This window comes from Dermacentor variabilis, chromosome 1 (genome assembly GCF_050947875.1).
Source record: "Dermacentor variabilis isolate Ectoservices chromosome 1, ASM5094787v1, whole genome shotgun sequence".
NCBI lineage: Eukaryota > Metazoa > Arthropoda > Arachnida > Ixodida > Ixodidae > Dermacentor > Dermacentor variabilis.
This window is the reverse complement of record NC_134568.1, coordinates 132444644-132457711: the sequence shown is the minus strand read 5'-3', so window position 1 is coordinate 132457711 and position 13068 is coordinate 132444644. Positions and strand designations below refer to the sequence as shown.

Here is a 13068-nt window from a genome sequence, read left to right as displayed (position 1 = left end):
CCTGGTTATCCTCCCAGCCTTTCCTTTCCTTTCGTTCTCTCTCTTGCGTGAGCTTTGAGAGAAACTGTGGGGCAGTATTTTAGCTTCTGCTGTGGTTTAGTTTTGTTTCAAAGAGACAAAGAATAGACAGTGGCTCGTTTTGTATGCTACAATATGCAATAACCATGCCTCATAATGAAATAAACCAATATAATGAAATTAAATGGGGAGCCAACAACACTTTGTTATCCCCATTACTTCCTTGAAAACGTTGTCCGACCTCATAGCCAACATTGACGGCAGGAGTGTTTGGTGGGCAAAAATCACATCGCACACTCATCGGCACCCGCTGACAACTTCATGTATCGCAGGTGTTATTAATTCGAAAGCATTATATGCCCCATTGAGCGAAAGTCAGTCGTAGTTCGCGCTACCAAAAGATGGTACCAAAAATGGCCGACAGCGCAAAGAGTGAAAACATGTCTAAAAATGCTCGGATTCACAGCAAATAAGTAAATAAATGACTTATAAAAGAAAATCTGGTACATTTCAGTCTGGGTGGGAATCAAACCCGGGCCTCCGGGGCGCGAGACGAGCACGCTTCTCCAACACCACTGCAGCTTGACGGTTCTGGCTGGCTAAAGGTGTGCCTAGTGCGTGCGTCATTGCACACATGACATCACAGCCATCTGGCTGACTAAACGTGTAGCCTCGTGCATGTGTCACTGGGCATGTGACGGCACAGCCAATGGGGAGGAGGTGGCGCCAGGTCATGAGTGTATAAAATGAGCCTGTTCATGACGTTCCGAGGTCTACAAACGGTATAATGCTTTCGCATTCCCACACGTAAGCAGTCTTACGTGTCTCTGCCGAATTTTTTTCTTTTTGTGTGTGTGTGTTATGCCGGCAAGTTGTTTCGTGGTTGGATGCGTAAATTGCACGAAAAAAGGGCAGTGGGATTAGCTTTTTTCGTTCCTCAAAAGATGGGAAGCAGTGACGAACTTGGGTGCTGGCAATGCGCCGCGACAAATGGCAGCCGCCAGAAGCCGACAGAATCCGTGGACTTGCGCTTTTCTCGAAAACTTGAACTAAGTGGCTTCTGCCTTGGCACTGTCCTGCTGCTTTCTTGCTAGATAATGTTAATATAGAGTGCTAACACAGGAGGCAAGCACCAGGAGAAATGCAGTCACGTTCACGTTTACATGATGAAAACAGCACATGACGCGTTGGCAACTCTCTACTGACATATTGTATTAGAATAGCATGAACTATGTGAACAGCTGTTTGCTACTGTGGCAAACAAGCATTTAAACATCCTTCCACATCAACTGATACACCTGTCACATGGGCAATTTCGATAGTGGCCGAGTCATATCTTTATTGGAATGCATCATGTAACCGCGTAAACAACAAGGGGACAAAGAAGAAAACACACAAGACAGGTGCGGCCGCGCCTGTCCTGTGTATTTCCTTCTTTGTCCTTTGTTGTTTGCGCGGTTACATGATGCATTCCAATATCGACCACCAACTAGCCCGCCTCTCTCTGTTAAATATGTTAAAATCATATCTTTATATCGAGTGCAGCTACACAGGCATTTCAGATTGTGTTTTTGCTCGATCCAGATTCATTCAATCATGAACCAGTTTCTTGAAAGCGATTGTAGATGTCAATCATCTGCACCCTCAATGCACAGTGAGCTCAATCAAATGTCCACACATGTCCCTTCATGACAAGGCCGTGCGCCTTACGTGAGCGGTTAGATTTCATTGCTCCCGCAGCGTATGGTTCAGGCTTTAAAATTGTCAGGTTTTACGTGCCAAGAACACATTATGATTATGAGGTACATCATAATGGGGGACTCCAGATCAATTTTGACTACTTGGAGTTCTTAAATGTGCACCCTGTGGACAGTACACAGGTGTTTTTGCGTCTTACCCCTATCTAAATGCGGCTGCCGCGGCTAGGATTTGATCCAACAACCTTGTGCTTAGCAGCACAATGCCATAGTCACTGAACCATCAGGTAGGTCGAGGTTTGTTCACAAGGTAAACATATATTTCGCCAAATCGCACTTTCGGCCAACATTTTGGATCACTTTTCCAGCCATCTACAAGGAGAGGATCAGGGAATGGCTGTTTGCCGCAAGCACAGAGCAAGACACATTTAGGAGTTGAAGCTCCACTGTTCGTGGTGACCAGAAAAGGTCACAAGCCCGCAGAGCAGCTATCATGCTGGCAGTAGCTGGTGGCCGAGAAAGAAATTACAACCGTTTCGGTTGCTAGGGCAACTGGGCACGTGTGTTGCTTGTGTTCGGCCGCGCGCTTAGCACAAGTTCTACTGAGGGCACTCATGCACGCTTATTTAGCCCTGGTAACCTGGACAGTGATTGGTGATACGCTTCAACCATTTCTATTTGAGCACAGTGAAAAATAAAATGCATTCCTTTTGATGACCGCTATAACAAGATAATCTGTAGCTTGTGGTTGTACGCGGCGCTATTGACACCCACACAATGACTTAGATTGGATGGGTGTAAGCGCTGCTGGCATTCGTCGAAGGCAAACATGCCTTAGATTTCTTTGAGTATATGGCCAAGCTGATTTTCCTCAAGTTCATGGGCCTCACACACTGTGTGAATATCGTTGATGTTCACCACCGTTGATGTTCCTGGCTTGTCATATACCCTCATTCTTGATCTTTTAACGGTAGCATGACTGATATTTTATGACACTTCTCGAAGAGTCCGCTTCTTTTTCGGGGATGTCAAAGATGCTGGAGATGCAAGAGATGCAAGGAACAGCCTCTGGATGCAGTCCAGGTTTTTTTTTTTTTTTTTTGGTGGCCCAGGATTACTTCGCCTCTAAGCTCACCATAGTATTTATCCAGTCTCATCATGTTGCTCGTGAAGTGCTTGTCGCAGACATAATCTCTCGATGTGAGCTGACAGCCGTCTCTAGGAATCGCCGCAACCATACGTGAAGAGTTTTCATCTTTCCAGGGAAGGTGGGGGGGCCTGACCAGCTTTCCGAACGTTATATATATGTATATATATATATATATACTTTTTTTTTCTGTGAATTTGAGTATAAGTCCTGCTGCTCGTGACTGCTGTTGATTCCGATTTCGAGTGAATCTGGCTTGGCCTCATTTCAGTTACCGAGTGAATTATACAGTGTTTTCCAACTATCATGCACCAAGACTTAAAAAAAAGAGCAGTTGCGTTACTCGAAGAAAACCTAGTGCATATTGTTTCCAGTACAGTGGAGTAGCCGCCAGTAATTCCTTCGTTACTGAGATTTAATTTGGTAATTGCAATTAATTATCTGACTCGAGAAGTACTGTCCTTATTTTTGAAGTGTCAATGAGGCATTTGTAGAGACTCAAAATTGCATCTAACTGCGGTGTTTTCAGTGACGTACTAATTGCGTACAAGTTTTTCCAAATGGCAAAGAAACCTCACAAAGTATGAAAAATATAAAGTGAGTGCCCTCCTAACCGCATCGTAAAGCAGCGCCCTCAAATTATATGATTGAAAGTAACTGCATTGCTTGTGACAAAGCCGAAGAGACAGCGCATCACCTTGATTATAATACGGAAGGAGCACCAACAGCAGGTTTCGCTGCTTCGCAGCTATTCCTCCCTCTCATTTCTATGGCACACTTATTATCATCTCTCAAGGCCGACTGATCACACTGATAACAAAAGCTCCTTGATAATGCGGCTGAAGCGCCGCTCTGACCACGCACCAAATGCGAAAAGCAATGTAATAGGCATAGAATGTTTCAAAATCCCGGCTTTGCTCGCACTGCATCGAAAGAGTGCGCACGAAGCTACATTTTGTGCCAGAAAGTTGCTTTGGACAAAAGCCAAATTAAAATGACCCGTTTTATTTTTCATGAAAGTGTTTCATGAAAGTTTCATGAATGCTGCAAAAACAGGTTCGCATCAAAAAATAAGAGCGAAATAAACAGACCGGGGGGCACCCAACGTGTAGAGAAAGGGCAAAACTGATGTGTTCAAGAAAGTAAATATGCCACTTCTAAATGAGCTGAATTGGCAACCAGGATGTCTGCACAAAAAAAAAAAAAAAAGAAAGAGCCATCAGATTTCAGTGTGCCCTTATTACCTATGAATTCGTGAGCTCTGTTGTACACCGGCATAGAGGACGTGTTTGAATAGGTCTTCTTTCGCAGTTACGCAGTACTGTGATGACCGACGCCGGAATTCTATGGCATTAATCCGTTATCGTTGCCTTGAGCTAATCTGACTTCCATCTCGATCATGTAGGCACGATCTTTCACATAACCCCAAAGAAAGAAATCGAGTGGAGAGAGGTCAGATGACTTGGCTGGCCAATTTACAGGCCCGTGCCTTCCAATCTATTGCGCATGAAAAGTCGCATCCAGCCAGTTTCGTGCTCAGCTGCTGCTGTGTGCGGGTGCCCCATCTTGCTATTACCACAGAAGTGGAAGACATGACAGCAGGACTTCACTGAGAAACTCATCCACCATTCCTTCAAGGATTTCGCTCACATAACACTGTCCAGTCAGTGTGTGATCAAATAAGATGGGACCGACTATAGCACCAGTGTAAATTCCAAACCACGCATTGAGCGACCACTGGTACTGGTGCTGATTGCGCTTACCCAGTGTGGCTTGGAGTCCCTCCAGTAATGTGCATTATGCAAATTTACCTAGGTGTTTCTGTGAAAATTTGCTTCATCTGTGCACATGATTTCGCTCAAAAAATCCGGTGACTCATCAGCTCTTGTGAGGACCCAATTCGAGTAATCTAGACGATTATACAGGTCCCTATCTTCTAAGCATTGGTGCTGGTTAAAGTACTAAGGTACTATGGGTGAAAGGCCATCATTTAGAATCCTCCAAACTGATGACTTGGAAATTGGTACCTGGGCGGCCACATCTCGTATGCTAGCATGAGGGTTTGAGGCCATAAATGCTAGAACATCCGTGCGTAGGCTAGGACTCGAAGATTAAGTCTTCCACCGCTGTTTCTTGAAGCTGCCGGTTTGTCTCAGGTTTTCATAATTTCTGATGATAGTTGATGCGTTTGGTCTACCGCCACACTTCCATGACTGGTATATATATTTTTGCGACCTTCCTCTTGTTGCCATTTGCAGATCCCAAGGAAGGGATCATGTTTACCTTCTGCTCATTAGAGAAAGAAATATTGACTGGGACGAAACAAAACGCACCTTTAAACCTTTGCACTGACATTGTCAATTCGCTTTTGTGGTGGTAGGTCTTGCGTCAAAAAAAAAATGAAAAGAAATCTGTGCACTTTATCTATGCTAAGACAACAGCTATCACAGCTTGTTTCCAACTAACACCAAACGCGACGTGTTACTTCGGCCGGCATGCGGCAGATAAGGCACTAGATCAACCACAATGTTTTTATTTATTTCCTTTATTTCGTTCTCGATAACTCAGAGGGAGCCTGTTCGAGGGTGCTGCTTTATGATGCGGGTGGGAGCGCAGTCACATGGTATCCTCCATATTTCACTGGGTTTATTTATCAGTCGAAAAAAAAAAGCAATTAGTATGTCGCTGAAAGTACCCTAGTTAGGTGTCCCTTGGCTGTGCCTTCAAATGCCTCACTGACACTTTGCTAATTAGGATAGCACATCTCGAGTTAGATAATTAATTACAATTACCTAATTAAATCTCAGTAACGAAAAAAATTTCTGGCAGCTACTCCACTGTACTGTAAACAATATGCACTAGGCCCTCTTCGAGTAACACATTGCTCATTTTTAAATCTTGGTGCATGATAGTTAATTGGGACACCCTGTATATATTTATCACCTTTGCATGCAAGTGACGATGTTTCCATCCCTGATAAAGGTTGTAAATTATTAGAATTTTTTTTTTTTTCCCATGAGACGTTAGCATTCCTGATTGGAAAGACAAGCAATACTGAGACGCAACATTCGTGTGCATTTCACGCCACTGACAAAAGACTCTGCCGAAGGGGTCGCTGAAGTCTATAGGTTTTTTTCATGATCAAAAAAGCACACAGAACAATTTGAAGTGTGGTCATACAGCAACATATTCATTCTCTAGGCATAGGCTATCCATACCTTTAGAAATAATTGTTAATTTGCTACCTCAATCTCTTTAAAAATATAATGAACTTTATCCTGTGCATATATTAAAATATATTGTATATGTGCATGGTGTTTACAGTGGAAATTTAAATCAATGTTCAAGTAGGAAAATACGGATAAGCCAGCTGCCGCTAGTGATTATAAAGCATGTGTCCTCCTATTGTCAGGATTTGCAGAAATAAAGCGAAAGTATGAATGAAAAGTTGTGCACATCCGCGCCAACAGTGATGCAGTAAGCTATTAGCCCCAGTAAAATTTCAAGTGAAAAGGTCGAGGAAAGTCAAAAGAAACCTCAAACAATGTGGGTGAGAAAGCTCTGGTAATGGCACTTTAGGTGTATGTGTGTGGTCGCCCGCATCTGGTCGCCCGCGCTAACAAGAGTTTCAACTCCTAAATATTTTTTCTCCATGGCCGCAAGCGAAGAGCTTCTCAACATACCACTGACTGGCAGCTTCTGGCAGCAAACTCGCATACTCAGAGAAATCCGTCTCAGCAGATTTCAATGATTGCCATGGCGTGAGAAAGAAGTAATGCCTACCAGCTCTTTGCACACGTCTCGCACTTCGCTTTGTGTGTGACCCGTGACGTCACACTGTTTACGAAAGGGACAGGTCCATAAGTAAGCGGACACCAATGCAACAACCTGTGATGACCGAGTTTGAAATAACATGCCTGCATAAGATTCATTTTATTCCTCCTGCATAAACAAATAAACCAACAACTGCGCTTATCAGCATTTCGTGAGCGTGCTGGTGAAGGTGCTGCAATTCTCTGATTTCCTACAATGATCGTCACTTCGACACAAGTAAGCATTACTAATGAACAGCAATATAATTTCTTTAGGCACGTGTTGCTGCACTGCGAAATTGTGAGGATTGTAGTGTTTTGCCAGTACAGTCAAGAAACACCGATGAACTAAGTGAAAGCTCGAGGAACCCTTAAATTGACTGCGCATGTGTAACAGTATGTCGCTGCCATGGTTACATCGTGCAGCATGTTTCATAAGCCACACGCTCTGTTCTTCATGTTTTATTGCGGCGTGACAGTAACACCACAGAACACTTATAACCTATTTCGTAACACTAGACTTATCCAAAGTGCGCTGTGTTGTGCCATAACTATGGTGGTGTGCAGAGAATGCAGGAGCCAGCGGTGGTATAATATGGCATAGCATGGCCACTGCATGGCTTCTGAGACCTCCAGTGCACGTGGCACTTCGACCGATTTTGTAAGCTGTGGCTGCTGACTTGGCAGTGTGGCCAGCTTGGCACATTGCCATGTGGCCGAAAGTTCGCGATTGTTTTGAAATGCTGCATAAGAGAAATTTGTAGCAGGGTCGCGGGCCGCCAAACTTTGACATAATCTGCACTGAATTATCAGTAAACCTTCATCTGAACTAAACATTCTTCATTAAACCATTGCTAGAATATGTTTGCTTTCTTAAAGCTAGATTTTAAATGAAATGGTTTTCATGGAAATTTGAAGGGGAATTATGATTACCTCATTATATCTATAATAACATTGCTATAACCCGTTTCACTACAACGAAGCTTAACTACGTTCACAGGTGATCCTGCTGAAAGCAGTCCTACCAATGAACATGCTTGGCCTCCTTGGACTCCTGCTTCTGCCAGCCAAGGTATGAATCGAAATTTGTGTTATGAGGTAGGTGATGGTGCACAGGAAGACAGACTGCCTGGAATCATAAAGACAAACTTAACTGTTCATTCTGTGGACTGGCACACCAAAAGAAAAGCGGTACTGAGGCAACAATTATGGTAGCAACAAGTACTGTTGGTGATTCTAAAATTGAACCACAATACTTAAGCTTGTACACTACTTACATATACACGCATCATTGTGCATTCCAGAGCAACCGGCGTATCATGTCAGCCCAATAATGTACTACAGCACTCGCTAGAAGCATGGAATCACAGGAAGAAGGCCCAATCTCGCCAGTGAATTGATGACAACATTCACAGAGATTCAAGCATACACATCCAGTATATTCCCGATAACGATAGCATGATAATAGTGAGAACCCAATAAAACCAATATCTGGCCAAAAAAAGCATCACAACATGTGCTTAATAAGTTGGTTGCACATATTATATACCTGGCCTTGAAACCTTTTTATTTGTGGTGCTGGAAACGTAACTGTAGAAACGTAATTCGACTTGTGGGGATATAAAAAAGCCTATGGACTAATACCTCTGTTCTCCTTGCGCTGTATTGATGCGTCATATCATAGTTTGCCAAGATGCCTAATTCATTTTGGACATCTGGCTACAAGTGACAGTTATTAAACCATAAGTATCACACTGTCCTCAAGTTGATTTTCACTTTTAAGTAATCCTAACCAACCTGCAATATACCATAGTGCAGTCTACGCTCGTTACAACGGACCCGCATACAACAGACTTTCGGACATAACGAACCATATTTCAACCTTAGTTTGACCTACCTATTTTGTCCTACAAACGAAGTTCTCTTTTAACGGACCACGCTACAATGGACTGTCAGCTACAGCGAACGAAATTAGTCGCAATTTTTGTCAAAATCGGGCGTATAAAACGAATTTTTGCCGTGCTGACATGGGCTCACAACCGACTTGCGAGGGTCAACCGACGATCGCAGCTCAATATTGCGCGCACGAGGGAGGACGGCAGAGCGGAACGCCCCGTCTTCTTTCGCACTCGAGGCAAGTTGGGGGAGAAGGCGAGAGAGGGAGGGTTCTACTCCGGCAGCTGCTGCTTATGGCGCGGGCACCGTATCTTGAAAGCGATCTGCGATGTGGACAGTGTGCCCAATACTGGTAGCTTCATATGTGCTGTGCTTTCTACGTTCACTTTGCGTTGAAGCAAGAGACAGCACGAAGGTCAATTGGACCGCTGCTGCTGCACGCTTAGCCTTTCGGGCGAAACTACGACTTATTTATGTGTTTTACTTTGAATGTTCGTCACTCACTCAGAAAGTTTTGGAAGTGAGGCATTTCAAATATTATGGACTTCGGACAGAACAGACATTTTTTGTCGGATGATCAGGGTCCATTGTAATGAGAGTCGACTGTACTATGCAGCTTTCCCTTCATAGTCTCTGACAAAGTCAAATTCCTGACAAGCGTGCTATACCACACACGTGTGCGTGCGTGCGTGTGTGTATGCGCGCGCGCGCGCGTGTGTGTGTGTGTGTGTGTGTGTGTGTACCTTAAACGTAATAGATATATCTTCTGTGGCTGCAAGGTTATATTTGAAAAAGATGACGCATGTCTTAAAAACAACTGTTTATTAATATAGACGTTTTGGCCAAGTTGAACTTGACCTTTCTTGAGAAAGGTGTGTGTGTGTGTGCGTGTGTGTGTGTGTGTGTGTGTGTGTGTGTGTGTGTGTGTGTGTGTGTGTGTGTGTGTGTGTGTGTGTGTGCGCGCGCGCGCGTGCGTGCCTTAAACGTAATAGATATATCTTCTGTGGCCGCAAGGTTATATTTGAAAAAGATGACGCATGTCTTAAAAACAACTGTTTATTAATATAGACGTCTTGGCCAAGTTGAACTTGACCTTTCTTGAGAAAGGTGTGTGTGTGTGTGTGTGTGTGTGTGTGTGTGTGTGTGTGTGTGTGTGTGTGTGTGTGTGTGTGTGTGTGTGTGTGTTTGTGTGTGTGTGTGTGTGTGTGTGTGTGTGTGTGTGAAGCCAACAGCTAATGAAGCCACAGAAAGCATCTGAATTGAAATGTAGAACATAATAAGGAAAGGGTAAATGAAAGTGGACGAAAAGCTAACATGCTGCCGGTGACCTTACGCATGCGCTGCTCTACCAATTGTGCTACGGCGACAGCTATCAGTCCATTCACTAACTTGGGTATTTATGTTTGCTAGATCACGGCCGCTGGATAAAAAAAAAGTGCAGCCCATCACATGCATCGAAAACCCTGTCCTCTGCCACGGCGCCACCAGCCAGGACTGTTTGTCTGGGATCGGCATCGAAAATGCGTCAGGAACGCACTTGAAACACCGTCGCCCCACGCGTCCAGCCAAGTGGCTGAGAATGCAACTACGGCTGTCACATTCACTTCCATTGCAGCCCACCCAATACAGAAGGCTGCACATTCTTTTCTATCCAGTGGCCGGGACTAGATCTAGCCTTGGGAGTTGTAGTCAGCGCCACTCAAAGCCATAATGGATGGAGGCGGAACACCCTCTTTTGCCTAATGGTGTTACATAACACGTGCACTTATGAGAGCAAGCACATGGCTAAAAAACTCTCATATGCTACTAATGACATCAAGGATGCCAGATTCGAGACTCTCGCTATAAATGAACGAGAAAAGAAGAAAAACTGAGGGGTTAGATTTTTGTTAATTGTGACCATAAAAAGCCAGCAGACAATGAAGCCAAGGAAAGCATCAGGGAAATTAGCTGTGGTTGAAATTGAAATAAATGTAGAGGATAATAAAGAAAAGGGAAATGAAAGTTGACAAAAAGATAACTTGATTGGATGGATTGATAGCTGCGTAATACGAAGGTTGTCAGTTCAGCTCCCACCGGCGGCAAACTATCTTTTCGTCCACTTTCATCTCCGTTTTCTTTATTATTTTCCACATTCCAATTTTAACCACAGCTAATTTCCCAGATGCTTTCCTTGGATTCATTGCTTGTTGGCTTTATATGGTCACGATTAACAAAAATCGAGCCCTTAAGTTTCCCTGCTTCTCTCGTTCATATATATATATATACACACACACACCTGCACATTGTAAATATTGTGAATACGCAGGTGCAGCTTCCGGACAGGATGCTGATGCCTGTTGCAACAGGCTAGACACTTGGAATCCTTGGAAGACACCAGTTGTGCAAGGTACATGTTGAAACTCATAAACCAATTTGCTAGTGTGGTGACAGAACAAACTGCCCACTCTCTGGTGCTGCTTATGGCAAATGCCTCACAAGTTGTTGTATTGCTTGTGCTACAGCACTCTAGGTACTTTGGTATTGCAATAATTAGAGTATGTGCAGTTGTCCCACTAAATGCGTAAACTTGCAGCGGGGAGAATTTTGCTCCAGTTATGCAAATCTGCAACATTTCATTACAGCTGCTGCCTCTGTGCTATAAATGAGAGAAACTGCACCAAAGCTATGCCAAGAGAAGCTGCGGTCAACGCAGGTGGTGGGAGTGAATGCAAAGAATATTGTCATTGTGTCTTGCCTGACCATTCATAAGCTAAAGTGTAGTGAATGGCTTGTGTACTTATATACACATCTGTACACCCTGCTTCATATTCTATCGATCATTTGTTGTTTCAGTGACAGGGGTTGTTGTTGTTGCCTGTTATGGCTGCCAAGGAATGTGTTTTATCGCTAGCACTGCCTCCTATACGCTGACTCATTCTTTGAACACCTGATTTTTTTAGACCTGCGCGATTATTTAGACTTCCCCGATGCATCACCGCCTACTCCTTAAAACTATGTTAGGGCTATCGCAATTTTTGACATCAAATTTATGGGACATAATTCGCATATGCGATGTTGCAGTAATGGTGAATTTCAATGCCAGCTATGTGTTATACCACAACGTTTGTGTCAACAGGACACTAGTTGGATGGCCTTATCAGGAGATGGAGTAGCAGGCCTCGGCATATCAGCTCATGCCGACCTCTTTGCCTTTCCTTTAATAAGTTCTCTCTCCCCTCTCATCAGGCGAGTCAAGTAGCAGAAATGTCAAGGCCCAAGCAGTTGTAAATCATTAGTTGCCAATTTTTCTTAAGATTGGAAACCTTACAGTCTTTTTTCCTATTAAATATGTGTTTAATGTTATTTGATTCATGAGATGAGATGGCTGACCTGTTTGTTATGCCAAGCTGGAAGTGAAGAGCGAGTGACAAGATCAAAGCCTTCCTTTGTTCAGTGCTTTAGATAAACATTAGACAAATGTCGGCAAAATAAAGAGAACTTACTCAGACTAGCCAAACTCAGCCGGGTTCACTTGCACACGAACTCATCAAGGTCCCACCCAGTCAGGCTCACTCAGACGCAGACTCGCCAAAATCAGACTCAGTCAGTCTTAACAGACTTTAAAAATCATACTCGAGAATACTGACCTCCATACTAGCTTATTAAAATACACACTCGAGATCTCTCATACCCACGGAATCACAGACAGGGAGACAAACAGTCTCGCGAAATCAAAGACTCAACTCATTGGGACCAGTTAACTCACAGACCCACCCACCAGGAAACTGCGGACTCAGAACCACCAACTCATGGTAAGGGCATTTGCTCATTTCTGGATTAACCTATAGGACAACTGAGAAACGTGTTGCCACAAATTAAGTGGGACACAAGGATTAGACAAACACCTGAAAAGCCGGAGTACAGCTGGCATTAGACAGATTAGCGTGTTAAGTGAAATAGCGGGCTTAGCAGAATAGTGGGATCGAAATGTGCATGAGCAGAAAGCTAAACGAGCCATAGAATTTAGTTTACGCACACTATTTCTCAAGATTTAATGTTACCATCTTTGCGTGGTTCACATAGATTCATAAAACATGGCGGCAGTCTCGGCCACTCACTTCAAACTGAATTTGGTGTTGCTTTGCTTTTGTAGAATTCGCTTTCTTCATATCAAATGACTGCAAGCGGCTTTTGCTTAGTCTCAAGCTGCTTTGATGATGGAGTATTATAGATAACTTTGTAGAGTTTTTGAGACTTTATAGATATCCTTGTAGAGTTTTCATCAAGCACTAACAAAAGAAATGAATGGATGGATGGATGCTATGAGCTTTCCCTTTGAAACAGGTTGTGGGTTGTGCCACCAAGCTCTTTTTTGTATTTTGCCTAATGTGCCACCTATCTTCTTGAAAAAAAGCACGCACAAAAAATTCCCTGCATCAAACTTTCTGAACCACTACCAGGAACTTTGTTTTTGCAAGCCTCCGTTGTTTGTGGTCTCCCTACTTTTCTGCCACCA

The 13068-nt window shown here is 43.6% G+C and overlaps 1 protein-coding gene across 1 annotated transcript in view; it reads left to right on the top strand.

Annotated features, from left to right (window-relative positions):
- LOC142584757 (uncharacterized) overlaps positions 1–13068 on the top strand; it is a 152761-nt gene that overhangs the window by 33807 nt on the left and 105886 nt on the right. Inside the window, exons 21-22 of the mRNA XM_075694994.1 lie at positions 7675–7746; positions 10879–10959. The gene's annotated coding sequence lies outside the window, so the exon portion shown is untranslated. The remainder of the gene's footprint in view (positions 1–7674; positions 7747–10878; positions 10960–13068) is intronic.